Raw genomic sequence first — 26,173 nt, 5'->3', positions numbered from 1 at the left:
TGGTAGACTGAGAGTTTGCCTACAACAAATGGGCCCAGGGTGCTGCTAGGTTCCTCCATCCTGTGAATTCTGAGTATATCATGAACTTCCTTTTAACATAATAAATGAAAGGAGCTTTACCCAAACTGGCTTTATATCTTATACATATGTAGAATTTCATGCCTTCAAACTTCAGGAGGAAGTAGCAAATACACTTTCATGGCAGCTACTGAGGCTCCTTGATATCAAAGTCTCATCTCATAGGGGACTAGAATGTGATGATTTTCAACATTTGACTGCATTAGAATCACCCAGAAAGTTTGTCAAAGCACAGATTACTGCAACTCATCCTGGATTTTCTGATTCAGCAGGACTGGGATAGGGCCTGAGGATTTACATTTATCACAAGATCTCAGATGATGCTGCTGCTTTGAAGAGGGCTACAGGAAGGGAAAAAGCCTTACTGATCAGCTGAGGCATCCCCTTTTCCTTACAGATGCAGCATCTGAGGCACGCATAAGAAGTCAACACCCAAGCTGGGGTCAGAAACAGTCCCTTTGACTACAAGTCACGTGGGCCATCCTTGTAGTACACACCCAGATCGCCTCCACTGCTTCAGTCTTGTGCAGTTTCTCAGAATGTCACACACCTCCTCCCTACACACTCCTCCTCTCCATTGCTGTATCAGAAAAGATTGTGAAAGACTTTGATGTGGGCAAAAAAAATCACTGGGTGCCCTGTCTCTCTACCCTGCTAGTCTATCTTTGATTTTCAATGTCTTTCTGCTATTTTATGACTCTAAAACTGTGGAAAACTGTAATGATGCAAATGACTCTTGTCTATAGAAATGAACATGAACTGGGACTTTTGGAATAAAACTGAGCATTGGGTTATAGGTATTAACCAGGTATGTATCTATTTATAAAGCCATTTCAGCATTTTCAATTGCCTGTGTATATATGTATGTGTTTCTTTTAAATCTCTCTTGAGTCTGTAACATCTTACTGAGTCCCACATTAAGTAATGAGTTAAATAAAATCCCTGGCATTGGTTCATCTACTATTTTGTATAATTTGTCTATCACAACTTTACATTTTTTTAAAAAAATTATCTTTTAACATCCTAAAAAAGAAGAGTGCTTCTTGAATGACAGATTAAGGGTCTTCAAAAATCTGCTTCTTCATAAAAAGCAATCAAAGGAGTGGCCAAAATTGGCCAAATTAACTTTTTCTTGGAGTTTGGAAATTAACTAAAGTATTGCAAAATTCCAAGGAGTGTTTATCAAGAAAAAATGCTGAATTTTGGTAAGAGAAGCTAGCTGTTTTGTGGCATTTTAAGTTGACCTGATCCCATCTTCCTCTTCGAGTCTCTATGGTAGCCTTGAAAACAAAAGACCTCACAACTATGGTAGCTGTGCAAAGGAGCAGTCTGACAACCACTGGAGAGGACAGAATGAATTTGGAACTTCCCCAAAGCCCCATAACTGCTCAGCTTTGACCACTGTGGAGGCTCATTGAAAATCCCCATGCTCAGGGTTTATCCTTATTTAACCTGACTCAGAACCTGCTCTGTGCCAACAGCCCCATCTCTAGGGAATTTGCTAGAAAAGAAAAGTCAGTGAGAATATTTCAGCTACTTAAGATGATGTTACTACACTGGGCAAACCAAAACACTTAAAAAGAACAACTGGGAAATGAGAGATTCATAAAGGACTTTGAAAAACTCACACCTGTTCTTTAGAATCTATAAGACCCTGAATAGGGTTGTAAGTTTGCACAGGAAAGACCTGATAAGGTTCTAACCTCTCACCACCAGATTTCCTTGACATTCTGCACAAGCAGAAAGTAAAGAATAAGGCAGAGGTTTAAACTGCCTGCAAGACTGTAGAAGATAAACCTCAGCACACACACAAAGCCAATCAGCAAAGGCTGAGTTATTGGTTCAAAGCATTTATGGAAATCTCTCTACTCATTTGCTGACATTAAGCTAACCAGGCAGACTTCAATGGCCACACGTGACAAAGAATATACTTTATAAAATTAGTCCAGAAAAGTCACAAATGAATAAAAAAAGCAGCAACAATAATAACAAAAAACAGCACAAAAACAAATCCTGGAGAGAAGAGAGTGATTTTCAGAGTCACCACAATATGTTGTTTCAAACATCTGGTTAGCAACAACAACAACAAAAATTAAAAATGAAGGACTTCCCAGGTGGTCCAGTGGCTAAGACTCTGCACTCCCAATGCAAGGTAGCTGGGTTTGATCCTTGGTTGGGGAACTAGAACCTACAGGCTGCAACTAAAAATTCCCATGTTCCTGAATGAGCCAAGACTTGGTACAGCCAAATAAAGAAAATTAATTAATTATTTTCAAAAAGCAGTGTGTACTTAAAAAAAAAAACAAAAACGAAGCACACAAAGAAATATGAATGCATAGCGCATGGAAAAGAAAGTATCCAATCAATTCTCCCTGACAAACTCCAGATTTGGACTTACTCACCAAAGACTTTAAGAAGAACTTGTCAGTTCTTCTAACGAACTAAAGGAAACTGTGTCCAAATAATTAAAAGTTCAATAATTCAAAAGTGAAATCAAGAAGATAACCCCTTCAAAAGAGTATAAAGATGCAAAATACTTAGAAATAAGTCTTTTTAACCAGAAGACTTGTACTGAAACTCTGTAAAGCATTACTGAAAGAAATTAATATCTAAATAAATGCAAAGATAGCCCACATTCAGAGATCAGAAGACACTATCTATAGGATCGCAACATTCCACAAATTGATCTACAGACAACTCAATTTCTATCAAAACCACATCTGACCTATTTTTGCAGACATTGACAAATTGATCCCAAATTTACATGGAAATTCATGGAAACTGAAGTACCCAAAGCAACCTTGAAAATGATAAAGTTGTAAGATTTAGAATTCCCAGTTTCAAAGCTTATTACGATGTTATGGTCATTTAGACAATGTGGTACTGGCATAGGATAGACATGGAGATCAATGGAGCAAAACTGAGTCCAGAAATAAACACTCACATTGATGGTCAATTGATTTTTAGCAAAACAATTCATTTGATAAACAACAATCCTTTCAACAAATGCTGCTGAAACAACTGGGTGCAAAATAATAAAATCAAACCCTACCTAACACCACACATAAAAATTAACTTAAAATGACATTGGGTTCAGCAATGGTTTGTTAGATATGACACTAAATGCACAGCAACAAAAAGTAAAAACAGATTAATTCAGTTTCATAGAAGGTAAAATCATTTTGTGATTCAAAACAATAAAGTGAAAAGACAGTCCACAAAGGGAAAGTATATGTAAATCATGTATCTGATAAAGGACTTGTACCTAAAATATAATAAAAAAAAATCTTACAACTCAACAATAAAAAGAGCTCAAAGACAAAGGAGGAAAATTTTTCTCCTTTAAGTGATACTCATTGTTACTGTTCAGTCATTGTGTCATTATGTCGTGTCTGACTCTTTGAGACCCCATGGACTGCAGCATGCCAGGCTTCCCTGTGCTCCACCATCTCCTGGAGTTTGCTCAGATTTGTGTCCATTGAGTTGGTGATGCTATCTAACCATCTCATCCTCTGCTGCCCCTTTCTTGCATCTTTCCCAGCATCAGGGTCTTTTCAAATGAGTCAGCTCTCTTCATCAGGTGGCCAAAGTATTGGAGTTCCAGCTTCAGCATCAGTCCTTCCAATGAACACCCAGGACTGATCTCCTTTAGGATGGACTGGTTGGATCTCCTTGCAGTCCAAGGGACTCTCAAGAGTCTTCATCAACAGCACAGTTCAAAAGCATCATTTCTTTGGTGCTCAGCTTTCTTTATGGTCCAACTCTCCCATCCACACATGACTACTGGAAAAACCATAGCTTTCTCTGTATAGACCTTTGTCAGCAAAGTGATGTCTCTACTTTTCTAGGTTTGTCACAGCTTTCCTTTCAAGGAGCCAGTGTCTTTTAATTTCATGACTGCAGTCACCATCCACAGTGATCTGCGAGCATAAGAAAATAAAATCTGTCATTGCTTCTACTATTTCCCCTTCTACTTGCCATGAAGTGATGAGACCGGATGCCATGATCTTAGTTTTTTAATGCTAAGTTTCAGGCCAGCTGTTTTACTCTCCTCTTTCACCCTCATCAAGAGGCTCCTTAGTTCTTCTTCACTTTTGCCATTAGAGTGGTATCATTTGCATATCTGATGTTGTTAATATTTCTTCCAGTAGTCTTGATTCCAGCTTATGATTCATTCAACCCAGCATTTTGCATGATATACTCTGCACAGAAGTTAACTGAGAAAGTGACAAGATAGAGCCTTGTCATACTCCTTTCCCGATTGTGAACCAGTCCATTTCTCCATGTCCACATACAGGTTTCTCAGGAGACAGGTAAGGTCATCTGGTACTCTCATCTCTTTAAGAATTTTCCAGGAGCTGATGACCTTCACAATGTCTGGCGATAAAGGAATTTCTGCTTTCCTTGAATTGGACAACCTTGTCAAAAGGGTAGAGACCGTTCACGGAACAGCTGGCACTGAGGTATGTGAAGACCTGAGGTATGAGCTGTCCCTGGAGATCCCCAGTGGCTACGCTTACAGAATACTCATGGTGAAACTGCTCACACCCTCCCACTGCCCCACTGTGGGCACCCAAGGTAACAGCTGCCTGGACATTCAGAAAGGCGAGTGACCGGCCCAGTATGACATCTGAACCACTCTGCTGCCCAGCCTGAGCCTGCTCAGAGCCCAACATCATAGCCCTTTGAACACATACGCTGCTGAGCTTGGGAAAAACACCCACAGCCCTTAAGAAGAACCTGCAAAAAACCCACTCAAAGCACGTCTCCAGCCAAGAGCCCTGACCTGGGATGTCCAGCTCTTCTTGTGTGGTCTTTTTATTATTTTTCCTTAGGTGCTCTGCCCTTTCCTCGATTTCTGTACAGGACTCTGTATTTTTCCCTGCAGTGGCATTTTCATTTTATTTCTTTTTTTTTTTTTTAAAGAACTATTGGGAAGGATGTGAAAAAGTTGAAACTCCCAGACATTGCTGGCAAGAATGCAAACTGATGCAGGCACATTGGAAAGCAGCTCCTCAGAGTTAAGCATAAAATTGACCCAGAAATTCCTAGGTATACATCAGTTTCTACTCCTACCCAAGAGAATTGAAAACATATGCTCCCCTCAGATTTATAAATTAATATCCACAATAGCATTTTCATAATAGCTAAAAAGTGAAAACAACTCAAATGTCTGTCAGCTACTAAATAGATAAAATTCGGTAAATCTATGTAATGGATTATTATTCAGCATGAAGTACTGACATGTGCAACAACATGAACAAAACTTAAAACTTATTTTTGTAAGTGAAAAAAAAATTCAAAAGATTACAGATTGTATGACCACATTTATATAAAAATCCACAATAGGCAAATCCATAGTAACAGAAAGCAGATTAATGGTTGCTAGGGGTTGAAAAAGGAGGAATGATTGTTAATGAGTACGATGTTTTGGGGGGGAGTAATAAAAACCTTCTGAAATTAAATAGTGGTGATATTTGCACAGCTCTGTGTATTTACTGAAAATTACTGAATTGTATACCTCATTTCTTTCAACTTTATTGATATATAAGTAACATACAGTATTGTTCAAATTCAAGCTGTACAATGTCTTGATTTGACACCACTTCTGTATTATAAAAAGATCACCGCAGCAGGGTCAGTTAACAACTCCATGACCTCACGTTATCACCATTTCATTTTTATGAGAACATTTAAGATGTAATCTCTTAACTTACAAGCATATAATATGTTGTTGTTTTTTAGTTCCTAAGTCATGTCTGACTCTTTGTGACCCAGTGGACTGAAGCCCACCAGGCTCCTCTGTCCATGGGAGTTTTCAGCTAAGAATATTGGAGTGGGTTGCCATTTCCTCCTCTAAAAGATCTTCCTGACCCAAGGATTGAACCTGTGGATGCTGTATAGAAGTTGGATTTCTTACCGCTGGGTCACAAGGGGAGCCCTTATATAATATGATACTCTTAACTGTAATCATCATGCCATATATTAGATTCCTCAGAACTTATTCTTCTCACAACTGAAAGTTTATAGTCTTTGACCAATATCTTCTCATTTTCTCTACCCACTACCCCTGATAACTGCCATTCTCTGATTCCATGAGTTTGATTTTTTTTTAGATTCCACATTTAAGGGAGATAATACAGTATTTCAAGGCCCATCCATGTTGTCACAGATGGCGACATTTCCTGCCTTCTCTGGCTAAAGAATACTATATACAAAGGAAATATATGGTATTTATAGCTTCTTTGTCCACTCATCAGTAGACAAACGCTTGTTTCCTTACCTTGGCTGTTGTGAATAATGCTACAGTGGCCATGGGAGTGTAGATATGTCTTCAAGATCCTGATTTCATTTCCTTTGACTCTATTACGAGAAGTGGGATAGATGGGTCATAAGATGGCTCTATTTTTAGTTTTGAGGAACTGCCATCCTGTTTCCGTAGTAACTGTACCAGTTTACACTCCCCCCAGCAGGACACAGGGGTCCCCTTTCCTCCACATCCTTGCTAACATTTGTTATGTCATGTCTTTTGATACCAGCCATTCTAACATGTGTGAAGTGATACCATGGTGGTTTTGAGTTGTATTTCCTTGATGATTCGTGATGTTGAGCATCTTTTCATGTACCTGATGGCCATTTGTATATCTTCTTTGGAAAAATATCTATTTGGTTTCTTTGCCCATTTTTTTTAATCAGAATTTTGCTTTTTTCTTTTTTGCTATTGAGTTGTATGAGTTTCTTACATATTTTGGATATTAACCCCTTATCAGATATATGGTTTCCGCATATTCTATCTTATTTCATAGGTTACCTTTTTATTTTGCTGAATATGTCCCTGTTAAACAAACTGGAGAGCTAAATGTGTCTTCCCCACAAAAACAGTACTGCACGTACTTCAGCCACTTGGCTACAGGATGTGCATGAGTGAGCCAACCCAGGAGTCCTCCTGACAACCTTAGAGGGAAACTACGCTCCCACATGGAAGTAATCAGTTTAGTAAATGTTTAGATCAAATCCATTCTTCCGTTCTTCGACCAAAGTTTCTGGTTTTTTTTTTTTTTTTTTAATGTCTGTCCTTCCTTCTGTTTATAAGCAAACTGATGTTGCATTTTTAGACAAAACTCCTGATTATGTGTCCTGAAACCTGTAACCCGGGACCTTGAGAGAGAGCAACATGAGGAAGATGGAACAGGGGTTTTCCTGAGGGTGTGTCAATAGTAATGACTCATGCTACTTCCTCATTCTAACCCTTTCCATCCATGGGGTGGAGAAAGTGCAGTCAGGCCTGGGGGAAGTCATCTTTATTTAGAGGGTGCTCTTCCTATGTGTGCTAGTTGCTCAGCTGTGTCCAACTTTTTGTGGGGCTTCTCCAGGCAAGAATACTGAAGTGGGTTGCCATGCCCTCCTCCAAGGGATCCTCCCAACCCAGGAATCGAACCCAGGTCTCCCACGTTGCAGGCAGATTCTATACCATCTGAGCCACCAGGGAAGCCCTTGCTATAATGACACCTTTTTGCTTTCCTTGTACCACAATGCAAAGCAGGAAAATTGAAATGAAGGGCAAGATAGAGTTTAACACAATGTGAGTCACCTGTAAAATAGAGGTGACATATACTAAAATTAATTCCTCAGTGTATACAAAAGAGAAAGGCAAATTCAGCATATTTCTTTTTGTGTGTGTAGTCAAGTACTAAGGGACTCTTGAGTCATGCAAAGCCTGTAAAGAGAAAAGAGACAAAGAAAAAAGAAGAGGAAGGAATGCAAAGAAGATAAGTGGGAACATAAATTACCTTTCCAATGTGGGCAGTCCAGATAGTATCTCAGTTCCCCAAACAATGCTTGTTTTGTAATTTCATTGCATTACTCATTCAAATGTTTTCTCTCCGGATGGCTCAAAGTCCGCGGTTCCAGACCTGAAATCTGTCTATTAAGGTAAAGCACTCACATCCTTTCTAGGACTCTCCACTCATAAAAAGAGGAATAATTGAGGTTTTCACACCTTGAGAGATTTCTCAAAGCACTGCACAGATATTAAACATCAGCTATTATACACTGCTATCCATTGATTAAAACTGAGGAGAAAGAAGCCAAGTTGTTGAAGCCAGAGCCAGAAAAGGACTGCTGTTTGGTTTGCTGAGCTGTACTGCCTTTGAAATAAAATAATTCAGATCATTCGATGAAACAAGTTTGCTTACATTTTTTTCTTCTTTACTAAAAAGAAAGAGTAAGGAAGGCATGAATTGCTATTCCGTAAAACAAGTATAATTATACCCACTGAATGTGGTGCTATAAAAATTAAATTTTAAAGCTTATAGGTAAAACAGCTTAAGAAAATTAGAAATAAAACACAGTGCTGGTACATGTTTCAGTAAGACTTGGCTGTCATAGTTTTTTACTTTTATTGTTCTTATTCACTGGTTACTATTATAGAGGTGGATCTGTGAGTGGCAGAGGGCCCACGGTAGCCAGGTAACTGATCCAAATCATTCATCGTGTTTATGCTGAAACTCATGAACCATGTACAGAAACTAGAATGATATTTCTAGTTTGCATTTGAAAGTATCACTAGTTGATACCAGATCTTTACAAGAATGCTTATTTTCGCTTTATTATCCAAAACGAATTTCAGAGCCACATGCTGCGGTGAACCTTTGTTGCTGCTGCTTAGTCGCTCCGTCGTGTGTGACTCTTTGTGACCCGCAGACTGGAGCCCTCCAGGCTCCACTGTCCGTGGGGATTCTCCAGGCAACAACACTGGACCAGGTAGCCATGCCCTCTTTCAGGGGATCTTTCCAACTCAGGGATCGAACCCAGGTCTCCCACATTGCAGGCAGATTCTTTACTGTCTGAGCCACCTGAGAAGTCCTATGTGAATATTTAACCCCCATTAATTAACTTTATTCACTAGCTATTTCTGAATCTTGAATTATTTATAAATACAAAGATGTCAGATGCACCAAAAGCACTTTTTAAAGAAAAAAATACATGAGAAAAAAAATGTTAAACATTTTGAAATTTACTAAGTGCCCTGTCCAGCTCATCCATCTGGGTTATCTGTGCCTTTGTTTTCCACTAACTGGACTATATTTCAGATCTTTTTAGATACAGAAGTTAACTTAGAGAAAAGTGATTGCAATGCAAATAATTCCTGTCCCTAAAAATGCAAACTGCACTCTTGTGAGTATTAACCAGTTTTACCAGTTTTGCATCTATTTATAAATTCACTTCACATTTTTTATCCAACTATAAATGTGCACTTCACTTTTGAACTGGTTGAAGAATCTATTGGTCTCTCGTTAATTCCTGAGTTAAAATATTTGATACATGTTCATTTTATATTTTATGAAAGTCATAATTTTATCATCATTGAAAATGTATCCTTTAACAAGTACAAGCTTCAAATTTATATGACTTCCTGAGGACACATCCAAACAAGTTACCTTCCTGGCAAACTTTCTAGCCAAGGCCAGAAGTGTCTTCTTATTATGGTTTCTGAACAGTTATTATTAGAAGATCTGTCTGTCAAATATGGCGGTGTAAGTTCACGAAAAAAAGAGCAGTGCTCTGGGCATTTTTGAATAGCTTCTTCTACACCCCCTCCAAAAAAAATTTGCAAAGCTTCTAAGGCAACATACAAAAAGTTTAACCAAAATGAGTTAAGATTTGTTGAAAGGACTTCCTGGAGAGAGGATGTGGAATCCAGATTTAAGTTGAAACAGCAATATTAGCCCATCTCCCAAGAGTATATTCAAGACCAACATTCTGATACTTTAAATGAAAATTTAATTAATGTCTCGAGATAAAAAAAAATAAAAAGCATTTTGTTTTCAAGTGTTATTACTACAGTTGTATTTTTTTTTAATATAAGAATAAAACTGTTCAGACATTCTCCAGGGAATAGGTTGCTAAAATACCAGATCTTTCTTTTTACTTATTTCAATCCTACATAATTACAGAATTGAATATTTTACAACTATAATATCATTCCAGTTATGTAAGTAAAATTTTATATAATTGAAATAATTCAGTCAATTCAACTATATAACTATTCATGTAGGTTATAGAATTGTAAAGACATTTAAAACATTTCTATGTGAAAGTATAGTGTTTCTAACAAAATTAGTACCAAACTAAAATCATAAAAGTAGTTGAAGATTATAAATAATGACCATTTAATGACTATGACTAATGATAGACTAATGATACTAGTGGGTGCTTCATAGAAAAAGGGAACAAGTATGAGAATTTAAGTGTGTGTCATCAATGTGTCGCACTTAATAGAAGATTACAGAAACATAATGAGAGGTTTTTAGAATGAACTTCCATATCTGTTTTTAAAATTATTAATGCTTTTTTAACTTGTGAGTATTCTTCATACATTTCCTGTTATTAATCTTATTAGGAGGTGAAATAATTCTGTCCATCACTACTCAAGCATCACTTCCCCTGCAAAATGATCCTTGATGTCTACAAGACAGAATTAGATGTTCTCTCCTTTCTGTTCCCACACTGATTATGCCACAAGTGTTCAGTAATTGTTTATATATGAGTCTCTAAGTGTGATAGAGGGCTTCCCTGGTGACTCAAACGGTAAAGAATCTGCCTGAAATGTGGGAGGCCTGGGTCTGATTCCTGGATGGGGAACATTTCCTGGAGAAGAGAATGGCTACCCACTCCAGTAATCATGCATGGAGAATTCCATGGATAGATGAGCCTGGTGGGCTACAACTCCCATCAGAGAGTTGGACATGACTGTGAGGTTAACACTCTAAGTGTGATATAATGGAAACAGTGTAGATGCTGGATTCAAATCAGATTGAATTCTAAAATAATTAATAGCCAGTTAATGATCATGGACAAGCAAATAAATCTTATGAACCCTAGCAATATTTGCATGACAACTTGTTATAGTATTGTATGTACTTACAGAGGTGTGCATGCGTACCATGTCCAACTCTTGACCATAGAGACCCTGTGGACCATGGCCCACTAGGGATTGTCCATGGGATTTTCCAGGCAAGAGTACTGAAATGGGTTGCCATTTCCTCCTCCAGGGGATCTTCCTGACCCAGGGATTGAACCCACCTCTCTTACATCTCCTGCATCAGCAGGTGGATTCTTTACCACTGAGCCAGCTGAGAAGCCCATGAACTTATATATACAATAGTATGACAGTATTATTGTCAAGATTAAGGGAAATTACATATGTTGTTACCTGGAACATAGTAAGTGCTCAATAAGATTATAAAAATGAGACTTCTTTGGTGGTCCAGCAGTTAAGACTCTATACTTCCAATGCAGGGGGCATGAGTGCAATCCCTGGTCAGGGAAGTTCTGCATGCCTCAGGGTAGGGCCAAAACCAAAATTCCCAAAGATTATAGAAGTATTGTAGTTCCACCTCTTTTCAACATCAGGAATAAGCTATTTTTGTCTGTTTCATTATATATTTGCCATATAGCATATTACTATATTTACTATATAATGTTGTTATAAATAAATGTTTTAATAAAAAATTGGAAAAAACTAACATTACAAATGCCATTAAAGTTGTTAGTATTGTTAGTATTTCCCACGTCATTCTTCTTGTTTTGATAAGTCATTATTAGTGTTCACTTCTTCCTCACTAGAAATGCTGTTTTGACACCAGTGTTTGAAAAAAATGCAAATGGTTGAGCAATTCACGACCCTTGCAAAATGCTACTGGTGTTTCTTCTTCATTCTTTACAAAGAGAGACGAATGCCCAACCCTGCTCATCTAGGTAAGGTTGAAACTTTCGCCCAGGCTCCATCCTGTCTCTACACAATCTTTGGCCAAGATGAAGGGGGCGGGAGTGCTCAGGGGAGTGAGACTTTGACTCATGTGGAGTCACCCAACCCTCCTCAACCATCTAGCTGGGTTTCTCACACTTCTCACACTGGCGAAACCAGATTCCAGCCTGTTCTGAACCTCCCCTGTCTTTTCCCCTGAGACATCTCTGTGGGAACTCATTCCTTCACATTTTGGCTCACATCTTTGGCAATTCAACTCAGTTGGTATCTTTTCTAGAAAATCTTTCCTGAATTATCTCTCTTTCTCAAATATACTCCCTTGCATTCCCCCCATAAAAATATAAAAATAATCCCTTATAGGCTACATTCCTTTCTCATAAAGTGGATAAAATACATGAGGTCCAGTCAAATCTTAATGTTAATCAACAACAACTTTTAATGGTATTGCTAAGTCCTGTCTGACTCTCTGCAACCCCGTGGACCGTAGCCCTCCAGGTTCCTCTGCCCATGGAATTTTTCAGGCAGGAAAACTGGAGTGGGTTGCCATTTCTCTCCCTCCTCCAGGGGATCTTCCCAACCCAGGAATGGAAGCCATGTCTCCTGCATTATTGGCACGTGGATTCTTTCCCACTCAGCCACCAGGGAAGCCCAACAATACAGTATGTCCCAAATGTTTCATGAGACTTATACATACTACTTGTTATCTTGAATTCATATTTAATTGGGCATTCTGTATATTTATTTAGTCAACTGAGCACCTCTAATCTCCTCTCTTGCTCTGTCGTACTGTATTATGTAACTTGTATTACACCATGAGTCACAGGTGTTATCCAGGCTGCAGGCTCTCAAAGGCCAGGAATGGTGTCCAATTCCTCTGTTTCACCACCACTTCTACCTCACCTTTCCTGATGCTTCACACCAAACAGTGTCTTAAATGCCAGTGAGAGAGCAGGGGTAGAGTCTTCATTCAACCTTTCATTCCTTCCTTCAGCTATCAAAAATCCATTAAATACCCACCAGGTGCCAAGCCCTAAAAAACATTCTGGAGATACAACTTTCAATGAGACACAGCAACTGTCCTCAAGGAGCTCCCAGCTCATTCAGAAAAACAGGAAGTTCAGGATGCTATTTCTATCAGTATGATAAGTTCTAAAAGAGAGTAAGATAAGAAGGCAAAGGAATGGCACCAAACCCAGTCTCCAGGGGTCCAAGGAGACATTCGACCAGAAATATTGTATCAGTGAGGTGGAGACCTAATCATTAATAGGAGTTCAGCAGGGAATGGCAGAGAGAGAAGGCTCCCCAGGCAGAGAGAGCACCGTGAACAAAAGTTTAAAGTAATGATGAATATGGCAGTAATGTCTAATTAATTAATCAAATCTTCCTTTTAGTTCAAACCTTCTTTGACTCATGGATGCCACTGTATCTTGAGTCCTCAAACCTCTTGACAGTTTCTCTCAAAGAATTCAGTGATGACAGCTCTTCCTTCTCTCTCACCTCACCACCTCTCTTCTCGTTTCTTTGCTCCTTGTAGTCTAAGCATCTGCGGCTGTTATATCCACAGGTTGTTCAGCTCTGTGCTCTGTGATGACCTAGACAGGTGGAATGGGGAAGGAGGTAAGGAGGCTCACAAGAGAGCGGATATATGTACACACATGGCTGATTCATGATGTTGTGCAGCAGAAATCAACACAAAGTAAAGCAATTATATTCCAATTAAAAAATAATTTAAAAAAAAAGAAGGTAAAACTAATCTGTGATGACCTAGAGGGGTGGGATGAGACGGGGTGGGAGGGAGGCTCAAGAGGGAAGGGATATATGTATACCTATAGCTGATTCACGTTGTTGTAAAGTAGAAACCAACACCGCATCATAAAGCAATTATCCTCCAATTAAAATTAAATTTTAAAAATGTTAATACATTTTAAAAAAAAAGAAAGAAAGAAAGAAAGAACATAGAACCAAAAGTGACCACCTGTCTTGGCTTCCTGACCTTCCTTCTGTCAGCCTCGCTCTCTCTGCTCCATCAAAGATTTTCTTATTTTTCCCTCTGTTTACTCCTTCCAATTCTTGTTACTCCACGAAGACTGATGCCTCTGGCCATCGCTACTTTCTAGTCCTCTTTGGGTGATTCCACTCACTCCTCATTCTTTCCTTCCTACATAACGTAACCATACTCCACACAGAAGTGGCAAGACAGTTGTAGGGTTCCAACCTTTAAAAGTGCAATCACAGGGGAAAAGAAAATCACATCCCTGGTAAGAGGGATAAAAAGTAAAGGAGGAAGTTCTCAAGTGAAACCCTTTTAAATAAAACTGCTTCTCCACAATGCCTATTTGGACTAACCAACCGTTCTTAGTCATTTCCACAGCCCAAGCTTGCAGCACAAAGCAAGCATTCAGCAAACTGTTGATGCAAGAATTTACCTTTTTCTAATTTTCTCATTGACCTTGTTCTAATTAAATCTCCAGTTGTGGCAAGTGGTAGAGTTGAATAAATATGATAAACAGTAGCCAGCTCTCTGTACTAAGTGTGAAGCTAGGAATTTGAATATAGAGCTTGTGATGACAGGGTATTTGTGATGGTTAGCTTTTTGTGCCAACTTGACTGAGTCACAGGAAGCCCTGATAGTTGGTGAATCATTATTCTGGGTGCATCTGTGGGGGGTGTTTGGGGGTGAGGGTAGAAACCTTTAAACTGACAGGGCTTCCCTGGTGGCTCAGTGGTAAAGAATCTGCCTGCCAATGCAGGAGACATGGATTCAATCCCTGATCCAGGAAGCTCTCTCATGCTGTAGAGTAACAAAGCCCGTGCTCCACAGCTACTGGGCGTGTGCTCTGGAGTCCAGGAGCTGCAACTACAGAGCTCATGGGCTACAAGTACTGAAGCACATGCACCCTAGAGCCCATGCTCCACAACAAGAGGAGCCATGGCAGCAAGAGGCCCAAGCAATGAGAAGCCCATGCCCAGCAACCAGAGAGTATTTGCTGCCCACCACAACTAGAGAAAAGCCCACATAGCAACGAAGACCCAGCACAGTCAAAAATAATGAATAAACAGGTGAAATTATTTTTTTAAAGGGTAATAAGTAAACTCATAGACTTAGCAAAGCAGATTGCTCTCCCTAAGTTGGTGGGCCGTACTCAATCAGTTGAAAGCATGAACAGAACAAAAAGGCTGACCCTCCACCCAAGTAAGAGATTCTTCCTGCCTGAAAGTTATCACATTGGGACATCAGCTCCTCCTAGGTCTCAAATGTGCTGGCCTTGGACAGTAACAACACCACTGGATCTCCTAGTTCTCAGACCTTCAGACTCAGACTGGAATATACACTATCAACTCTCCAAGTCTACAGTTTACAGACATACCATGAAGATGTTGTAATTTGCCTGCCTTCATAATTGCATGAGTATATACACTGTTTCTCTGGAGACCCCTAACACAGTAGCATAGGAAATAAGATAATCAGAAGCTACTTTGATTATAATATCTGCCTCTAATTTGCCTCATAAATTTTTCATGATCTAGGTATGTTGCATCTCCCCAGGTAATTAACTCACTCTTCATTACATGAGAATGATTTGATTCTTATAGGCCATTTTTCCATATTAAATATCAAGGGCCTTTGAAGAATAGTCTTAGTTTATTTGGTAGGATTCAATCCCCTACAAACAGCACCATGTATGTTCACTACTTGTGTATCCATGACGATAAAGCTACCTAAGGTACCACATCGTGTTAGGATCAGAAGATAGGGAAATGCCTGTGAGCTCTGATATTCAGGAATAAATGGGGCAAAAAAGCTAGGTTAAATCCAATTAATGCTTTCTTATCAGGCATGTCCCATAATATTATACAAAAGTAAAGATTTCAGACGTAAGAGCAGAGGCAAGGATATGGGATGAGGGTATGAAGTGAGAGTTTGGTGGGGACTTCAAGGACTAAAAGACGCTGAAGTGCTGAACCTACAATGCTAGTCAGGGCCAGCATCATAGATGTGCCACCTGTTCAGATGCCCGGAAATGCCCCACACGTTGGTGTTCTACAGTCACCATCTTGAGACTCTTGACAATTTCTGAAACAAGAGCCCCCAAATTTTCATTTTGCACTTGGCCTTGCAAATCATACAACTGGTCCTGATGCTAAACAAATTTTTCTTTCAGTTTGGTAACCAGTTAATTAAAACTACAAGTTTATTCAACTTTCCACCTACTGATTATTCTAATGGTCTTATGTTAGGATCCAAGAATAACAGCAAACCAAACTGAGATCCCATCGTCCCATATTCTTCCCACAGATGGAAAGAACAGGAGGCAAGAGATGACCGTGAGCAGCAACCACCAGGAGCTACATACAACTGGTCCTTGTGCAGAGCTTGAGAAGAGTTGCAAGCTAATTAGCAGTGTTCCTAAGAACTTGAATAACCACTTCTAAAATCAAGGACTAGACCTCTAATAATTGGATGACACTATGGTGTAATGGTGGTCCTTCACCAGTGAAATGGCTTGAAAATTCCCAACCTACAAACTGAGTAAAATAATTTGGCATCACTGTCAAAACCTTCCTTTGACATCCCTCACTCTTGACGAACTTTACTTGGTGTAAGGAAGAAAAAACCTGCCTACAATCTGTGAGTATATTACTTGCTGTAACTAACACTGACTTCCATTTCAAGCATTAAGACAGACAAATATCTTATAAATATTTCCAGGTTTTCATATAAACACAAATATGCACCAAAGTTTTCCATCTGTAGAAGTATTTGTATCTAACATATTCTGGATAGGCGTTAAAAGTGAAGGAATCTGTGGAGTAGGAAATGGCAACCCACTGCAGTATTCTTGCCTGGAAAAGTCCATGGACAGAGAAGCCTGGCAGGCTGCAGTGCATGGGTTACAAGACTGAGCATGCATGCATGGGGTGGAGGGAGATGGGTTGGTAGCAATGAACTGGTAGAACAACAACAACAAAAAAAAGTGGAGGCATCTGGATATGATTAATATCTTCCTACAATTCTCATCTGGCGGGACATCTGTCTTCCAATTTGATAAATGGAGAACTTGACCCGCTGATTTGGCAACACTCTTGATCATTTCCCCAAATAAATAAGACCGCGCCAACATCACTGCTTACTCACAATTGCCCTGAACAGTCTGAGTTTCCCTCCTGCAGCAGAGTATCCTACTTTCACCCCACGTGTTTCACCCCGTATACTTCTCTCCTTCAGTGGTAAGTTCCAGGCAATAACATCGTATTAGTCAGAGTTTGCAGAAAACAGAGCAATAGAGGCATAGAGAGAGAGAGCTTTATTATAAAAAATTGCCTCATGTGATCAGAGGCTGATAAGTTCCAAGATCTATCATGTACAAGTTGATGACTCAGGAAAGCTAGGGGTGTAGGTCCTTTCTGAAAGTCAGCAGGCTTGAGACTCAGAAAGAGCCAACATTTATCTTCTACTCTAAAAGCAGGAAAAACTGATGTCCCAGCTCAGGGCGGGCAGGCAGCAGGAGTTTTCATAGAAAGGTCAGAGTTTGTGCTCCACGCAGGCCTTCAACTGACTGAGGGGCCCACTCACATTAGGGAGGGCAGTCTGCTTTATTCCATCTTCCTATTTGAATGCAAATCTCATGCAAAAGCACTCTCACAGACTTATCCAGGATAATGTTTGGCAAAATATCTGGGCACCCTGTGGCCCAGTCAAGTTGACACATAAAATTAGCCATCTCGGGAATGTCATTGGAAGCATCCTGGGGCAGCTCCCAGGATAATCAGCTCTCTCCTAAACCACACCCCTTCTTGTCCCTTTTTCCTCCAGCTGCCACTATCTTAGACTGTGAAGACTAGGGACATCCCTAAATAAGGGCAGAAAAAAATTGAAGCTCTAAAGATTTTATTGGGCTTCCCCGATGGCTCAGCAGGTAAACAATCTCTCTGAAATACAGGAGACACAGAAGACCCAGGTTTACCCCTGTTTCAGGAAGATCCTCTGGAGGAGGGAATGGCAACCCAGTCCAGCATTCTTGCCTGGAAAATCCCATGGACAGAGGAGCCTGGCAGGCTACCATCCATGGGGTCACAAAGAGTCAGACACAACTTAGAGACTCAACTACAACAACCAAATCTAAACTGCATTTCAATGGAAACTCGTGGTCACTGTGGAACCAAAGGATATTAAGCTGTTATCTGTTCACTGTGATTTCTTAAAAATATTTATTTATTAGGTTGCACCAGGTTAGTTGGGGCACGCAAACTCTTTTCTGTAGCATGTGGGATCTACTTCCCTGACCAAGCATTGAACCCAGGCCCTCTGCAGTGGGAGTGCAGAGTTTCAGCCACTGGGCCAACAGGGAAGTCCCTGCTGTGATGGTTTTTAAATAAAGTGAGAAAATACTATTATTGGTGTCACAGTGCATGTTAGTATTAAATGCTAGGAGAATTCCTAAAGCTGCAAAAACTCTTTAATTTAGCCCAGTGTTTCTCAAACTTGTATGATTGTGAATCAATGCTTTGGTGTTTTTTTTTTTTTTTTCTGGTTCTGTTTTTTATAAATACTTTACATTTCAAACACTGGTGTTGCAAGAGCATGTTTTCAGAAGCTCTATACCACTTTCTACTTAGAGGCTACTTTCTTTGCACTGAACATGCGGCAGTGAAGGACAAGTTTGGGGGCAAGGGGCAGGGGACGGCAGATTATGTGGCTACACTTGCAATGTCTTCACCACCATACCCCCTAATTAGGATTGCTAGTATTATCCAATAAAAATACAGGATTCCCAGTGAAAAATTGAGCTTCAGATGAACTGCAAAAAAAGAATTTTCTGTGTGAGTCTGTCCCGGGTAACGCTTGCCTGGAGAAGGGAATGGTTCACCACTCCAGCGTTCTGGCCTGGAGAATTCCATTCCAGGGACTGAGAAGCCTGGTGGACTCATTGATGTTTGGGACATACTTACACTAAACATCTATTTATTGTTTATCTGGTTTCTGAAATCCAGCTTAACTGGACATCTTGTATTTTGTCTGGCAACCCTACTCCTGATCTGTCTCTGGGGAGAAGGAGCTTCTGGTCCTCCTGGTTTGTATTTGCAGACATTTAAAGGGGCTTTATGATATGGGCTTCCCTGGTGGCTCAGATGGTCAAGAATCTGCCTACCACGTGGGAGACCTGGGTTCAATCCCTGGGTCGGAAAGATCCCCTGGAGAAGGGAATGGCAACCCACTGCAGTATGCTTGCCTGGAGAATCCAGTATGCTCTGGTATGCTCCCCATGGAATTGTAGCCCACGTGGGCAGAGGAGACTGGAGGGCTACAGTCCATGGGGTCACAGAGTCAAACACGACTGAGAAACTAACAATTTCACTTTCATGATATGACAAGGAAAGAACACAGGAATCAAATCTGAAACCTCTGTCCCCAGGTTTGTAAACAGTCCACCCATGAAGTTCTCTTCTAGCGGCCCCTTTTGGGTGTTCCTTACAATACCCAGTGAGACTGAGATTTAAGGCAGATGAAGATGCCCTGCCTGAATTTCAACCTCAAATTCAAACCTAGATTTTCAGATAGTCTTGTTTTGGGGGGTTTTGCACCAACAGTAAAGAGATTCCTTTTCAATTTCTGGGCCAACAAGCTATAGATCAATGAATGCTACTCAGTAGGCTTAATATAAGCTATTGCTAGCCCTCCATTATTATTCTTTTAGCACCTTACATATCTGTATTGATAATATTGCAATGGTTGTATAACTGTTTAGGGGTCAGGGGCTGTGTATACAAAGGCCATCAACACTCATCTCTCCTTTATAGAGAAAAGGAAAATTTGCACACAGACCACAATGACCCCGTAGTAAGTGTTGGGTTTTGTTTTTTTTTTTCCTTGCCTGGGGTCTGAGATCTGCTTGCTGTGTTCACCGTGTTCATTTCCAGAAATCATAAAACCCCCAAATTTGGTTGACAGGCCAGATATTCTAAGAATACCTAGAGCTGGGCACAATAACAAATTCAATTTTCAAATTTTTTCAATTAAAAAAAAATGAAAACACCCCAACTTACCCATGGTCAATTTCTTGCTCTTTTTCTCAGCTATTTTTAAATAACCAAATCACCATAGTCTCTATGGCACTCTGGAGATTGCAGGGTTTGTGAGTCATATCCTTATTTACAGGAATGATGGGGAAAGTCAGCCACTTCAGCATTTACTCCATTTTTGAGAAGTGAGCAGGCAATTAAGAAGCTGGGGGTGGTGGGGCGGAGAGCTGTTTTCATACATAATTTTACCTCTTCCAACTATTTCTCGATCTTTGGCTTTTCAAGGCTCAAACCTTGAGAGACAGCCACTGCCCAGACATGTCCAGAGACAGATAAAACAGATCAGTGTAGCAGATGGCAGACGCAAATTCTTCCTCGTTTGGCTGCTGAAAAATTTGATTCCTTCTAGAAAAATGAACCTATTCGCAGGGCAGAGATACAAAGACATAGAAAATGGACTTATAGAAACAGTAGGGGATGAAGAAAATGAACAAATTGGGAGATAGGGATTACCATATATACACGACCATGTGTAAAATAGATGGCTAGCGGGAAGATGCTGGATAACACAGGGAGCTCAGCCCAGTGCTCTGTGATGACCTAGGTGGGTGGGATGGGAAGGGGGGCGCGGGGTGAGGAGGAGGGAATATATTTATACGCGTAGCTGTACATATATATCTCTCTATATATAGGTATACATGTATATATGTATAGCTATACGTATATTCCTCTCAAGGAGGAGGGAATATATATATATATTCCAGCAGAAACCAACACAACATTGTGGACCAATTGTTCTCCAATTAAAAAAACAAATTTTAAACAATTAATGAAATGAAATGTGATTCCTCCTTTGTTCACACTGGCTCAGTCCTTCTGCTCAGAATTTCTTGTCTTAAACTTCTTAGTCCAAAAGAATGAGAAGGTTTTAAAAGACAAACTCCTTGGGGAAAACTTTTGTTTTCCAGCTTGTGTGACTCAGGCCATCACCTCACGGGCATTACCTATGGTTTTAAAGGCTGCTGCTTTTTATCAACCTGCCCCAGAGCAATCTGAGAAACGTGCAAATATGAGGACTCATCAGGAACATGCTCAAAGTTTCAGGGAGCAAATGGAAGTGGATATGATTTTAACACTAGAACTTCAAACTCTCTTGAATATAAGACACTTTTCTTTCAGGGAGTATTTGCTTCTAACCATGGGAAATAATTGGAGAAGGAAATGGCAACCTACTCCAGTATTCTTGCCTGGAGAATACCATGGACAGAGGAGCCTGGCGGGCTACAGTCCATGGGATCACAAGAGTTAGACATGACTTAGTGACTAAACCACCACCATAGGAAATAATGTATTCCCGTTAAATTAAAACATAGAATGTAAGAACTGGAAGGATGTTCAAAGAAGCTGAAGGTTAAGGCTGTCAGCTTTGTGGGTGATTTCATCTCTGCCCTGCGGACATTTCACACGTGTGTGACTCGATCTACACGTCCACTTTTTATCATTATCATCCTTTAAAAATAACATGGCGGGAGGGCGGGATAAACTGGGAGAGGAGCGTTGACATGTATACACTGCCGTGTATAAAACACACAGCTACTGGGAGGCCGCAGTGTAGCGCAGGGAGCTCAGCCCAGTGGTCTGTGATGACCCAGGGGGGTGGGAATAGGGGGAAGAGGTCGGAAACGCAACAGGGAGCAGATATCTGTGTATATACGGCTGATTCACTTTGCTGTACAGCAGAAGCTAACACAATATCGTAAAGCAATTATACTTCAGTTAAAAAAATAATAAGTAAAAATAGTGCTCGCTTCGGCAGCACGTATACTAAAATTGGAATGATACAGAGAAGATTAGCATGGCCGCTGTGCAAGGATGACACACAAATTCATGAAGCGCTCCGTATTTTTGAATATACAATGGAAAAAAGACAACCTCTTTAACAAGTGGTGCTGGGAAAACTGGTCAACCACTTGCAAAAGAATGAAACTAGAACACTTTCTAACACCATACACAAAAAGAAACTAAAAATGGATTAAAGATCTAAATGTAAGACCAGAAACTATAAAACTCCTAGAGGAGAACATAGGCAAAACCCTCTCCGACATAAATCACAGCAAGATCCTCTGTGACCCACCTCCTAGAATATTGGAAATAAAAGCAAAAATAAACAAATGGGACCTAATGAAACGTAAAAGCTTTTGCACAACAAAGGAAACTATAAGCAAGGTGAAAAGGCAGCCTTCAGAATGGGAGAAAATAATAGCAAATGAAGCAACAGACAAAGGATTAATCTCAAAAATATACAAGCAACTCCTGCAGCTCAATTCCAGAAAAATAAATGATTCAATCAAAAAATGGGCCAAAGATCTAAACAGACATTTTTCCGAAGAATACATACAGATGGCTAACAAACACATGAAAAGATGCTCAACATCACTCATTATCAGAGAAATGCAAATCAAAACCACAATGAGGTACCATTACACGCCAGTCAGAATGGCTGCTATCCAAAAGTCTACAAGCAATAAATGCTGGAGAGGGTGTGGAGAAAAGGGAACCCTCTTACACTGTTGGTGGGAATGCAAACTAGTACAGCCACTATGGAGAACAGTGTGGAGATTCCTTAAAAAACTGGAAATAGAGCTGCCATATGACCCAGCAATCCCACTTCTGGGCATACATACCAAAGAAACCAGAACTGAAAGAGACACGTGCACCCCAATGTTCATCGCAGCACTGTTTTTAATAGCCAGGACATGGAAGCAACCTAGATGCCCATCAGCAGACGAATGGATAAGAAAGCTATGGTACATATACACAATGGAATATTACTCAGTCATTAAAAAGAATTCATTTGAATCAGTTCTAATGAGATGGATGAAACTGGAGCCCATTATACAGAGTGAAGTAAGCCAGAAAAATAAACACCAATACAGTATACTAATGCATATATATGGAATTTAGGAAGATGGTAATGATAACCCTATATGCAAGATAGAAAAAGAGACACAGATGTATAGAACAGACTTTTGGACTCTATGGGAGAAGGCGAGGGTGGGATGATCTGAGAGAACAGCATCGAAACATGTATATTATCAAGTGTGAAACAGATCACCAGCCCAGGTTGGATGCATGAGACAAGTGCTCGGGGCTGGTGCACTGGGAAGACCCAGAGGGATGGGATGGGGAGGGAGGTGGGAGGGGGGTTCAGGATGTGGAACACATGTAAATCCATGGCTGATTCATGTCAATGTATGGGAAAAACCACTACAATATTGTAAAGTAATTAGCCTCCAAGTAATAAAAATAATTGGGAAAGAAAAAAAACTAATAATAATAAGTAAAAATAAAACAGGTGGAAAAAATTGTCTCCAATTGGTTAAGATTTGCTAGTGGCTAAGTCGGTGAAGAATCTGCTTGTGATGTGGGAGATCCATGTTTGATCCCTGGGTTGGAAGATCTCCCCTGGGAAAGGAAATGGCAACCCACTCCAGTATTCTTGCCTGGAGAATTCCATGGACAGGGGATCCTGGTGGGTTACTGTCCATGGGGCCACAAAGAGTCGGACATGACTGAGCAAATAACATACTCACAACTTATATTCTTTTATCAGGTCTGAGTTTGGCAACTTTGAAATATGAGTGAAAGTGTTGAAATATGAAATAAGCGCCCCCTCCAAAAAAAAAGAAAACAGGTAGATCACAAAAATCTTCGTGAAAAAGCAGGATTTTGAATGTCATTCAATTATATTTGTTAATGGTGACAATGGAAGTAGACTCTCTCCTGTTCTAAGCCAGGCCACCTGATATGATTAAGGGTTAACTAACTCAAGAAGGAGAAAAATGTTCTCTGAAATGACTTCTCAAGTTAAAGGTAACTCTATACAAATAATCCTATCATCTGTTTAGCTAGCTAAATCTGTATAGTATAAATGACTCTTTAAAGTATAGCACTCTAAGCAGCTTAAAATGAATTAACAAAGAAAATTCTTAAAACATGTTTCCCTAGAAGATAATGTGTTAACATGTTACTCCTGTGATTTAAAGTCTTCATCATTTCCTTCTGTTTTTAGGATTTTAGCCAAAATTCTTAATGTGAATATCAAGGTCCTGCCTTATTCTGCAACATCATCTCATCCCATATTCTGTATACTTCCTCATGCTCAGCTACACAGGCTTCCATGCAAGTCTTTGAACATGCCAGAGGGCCTTTGCACGTGTTTCACTCCATCTGGACTCCTTCCTCTTCCTGCTTTCTTTGCCTCTCCAGCTCTTACTCATCCACCAGATCTTAGCTCAGTAGTCACCACCTTAAGGAAAGCATCCCAGACTCCTATCTCAATTAGATTCTTTTTCTTACATGAACTCATGTGTATGTGCTTTCTAAGCTGCTTCAGTCCCGGCCAACTCTTCTGTGTCCCTAGGACCATAGCCTGCCAATCTCCTCTGTCCATGGGGTTCTCCAGGCAAGAATACTGGAGTGGGGCTGTCATGTCTTCCTCCAGGGGATCTTCCCAACCCAAGGATCAAACCCAGGTCTCATGTCCCCTGCTCTGACAGGCAGGTTCTTCACCACTAATGCCATCTCAGAAGCCCATATGAACTCATAGACTATATATTTTTTTTCTGGTTGGCACTTACCTCATTTATTTGCTACATTTTTTATCTATTGCTGCATCACAAATCACTCCAAAACCCTGTGGCTTAAAACAACATTTATCATCTCCAAGATCCTGAGACTCAGAAACAGGAGCAGCTTGGCGGCTGATTCTGGCTCAGAGTCTATCACGAGGCTGCAGGCAAGAGGTCAGCCAGGCTGCTGCCATTTGCAGGCTCTCCGGGAACTGGAGGACCTGCTTCCGTGTGCCTGTTTCTTTTCATACGTGCCTTGCCTTGGGCTTCCTGAGTCTCTTCAGAACCGGGCAGCCGGCTTGCCTAAAGCTCCCGAGCAAGACAGAGCAGATGAGAAGGAAGCCCTGTGTCTTCATGACCTCTGCATAGAGAACACATACAGCCACCTCTGCTTTATTCTCTTTGTTAGAAACAAGTCATTACGTCCACCCCACACTCAGTTCAGTCGCTCAGTTGTGTCCAGTTCTTTGTGACCCCATGGACTACAGCACGCCAGGCCTCCCTGTCCATCACTAACAACTGGAGTTTACTCAAACTCATGTCCACTGAGTTGGTGATGCCATCCAACCATCTCATCCTCTGTCATCCCCTTCTCTTCCTGCCTTCAATCTTTCCCAGCATCAAGGTGTTTTCTAGTGAGTCAGTTCTTCGTATCAGGTGGCTGAAGTATTGGAGTTTCAGCTTCAGCATCAGTCTTTCCAATGAATATTCAGGACTGATTTCCTTTAGGATGGACTGGTTGGATCTCCTTGCTGTCCACACTCAATGGGAGGACAATTAGGTTCTACCTAGTGATAGAATTTGGGGATAGATTTAAGGCTACCCAGGGTAAGTATTTTGGGGGCTTCCTAGGTGGCACTAGAGGTAAAGAACCCACCTGCCAATGCAGGAGACGCAGATTCAATCCCTGGGTTGGCAACCCACTCCAGCATTCTTTTCTGGAGAATCCCTTGGAATGGATAGTGGAGCCTCTCAGGTGCTACCGTCCATGGGGTCGCAAAGAGTCAGATGCGACAGAAGCGACATTGGGCACACGCACGCATGGGTAGGTATTTAAGTAAACGGTTTCCTCTCTAACTAGACTAAGGGTTCCTTGAGTACTGAACCCACATTTCTGCAGTTCACTGTGTATCTCTGGCACTTTCCAATACAAGAATTCAGTGAAAGAGAGAAGGAAAGGAGGAAAGGGAGAGAAAAAGAAAGAAGGAAGGAAAAGGGAAGGGAAGGAGTGAAGGAAGGAATGGAGAGAGGGAGGGAAGAAGTCAGTTTTCATTTGAATCCCTGCCCTGGTGAACACTGAACACTGTATGAATCCTGGGGCCTTAGATCTGACTCTGGAGAATGGGGATAATTACAGCTACCTCTCCGGCTGTTCTGAGAAGTAAAATAATACAGCCAATGTGATGAATCTGGATTGTCCGGCATGGAAGGGGCTCATCAAACATCACTTCTCTTCACCTTCAGCGACACGTGCCATCCATCCCAAGGCACATGGATTCCCCTTCTCACTATGTCTGTCACAACACTCCTAATCTGCGCTCCATCCCTGCTGTGGCCACCACACACCCCTTGCTATTGACCTCCTAACAATTCCTTATGTCTCTAGTTCCACGCAGTCTGTGCCCCGCAACCCTATTCTTTATCTTCAAGTCCGGCCCTGATCATTCACTCC

The 26,173-nt window shown here is 40.6% G+C and overlaps 1 non-coding gene and 1 pseudogene across 1 annotated transcript; both read left to right on the top strand.

The window, feature by feature from the left end:
• Window positions 1-4,439: 4,439 nt before the first annotated feature.
• LOC136152510 (ubiquitin-conjugating enzyme E2 C pseudogene) lies at window positions 4,440-4,863 on the top strand (annotated as a pseudogene).
• Window positions 4,864-21,670: 16,807 nt separating this feature from the next.
• On the top strand, window positions 21,671-21,777 carry LOC136152560 (U6 spliceosomal RNA). The gene has a single exon (XR_010660236.1). It is a non-coding gene; the product is annotated as a U6 spliceosomal RNA (small nuclear RNA).
• Window positions 21,778-26,173: the final 4,396 nt, after the last annotated feature.

This window comes from Muntiacus reevesi, chromosome 21 (assembly GCF_963930625.1).
Source record: "Muntiacus reevesi chromosome 21, mMunRee1.1, whole genome shotgun sequence".
Classification (NCBI taxonomy): domain Eukaryota; kingdom Metazoa; phylum Chordata; class Mammalia; order Artiodactyla; family Cervidae; genus Muntiacus; species Muntiacus reevesi.
Note: the sequence above shows the minus strand (reverse complement) of the source record. Positions and strands in the feature narration are given on the sequence as shown.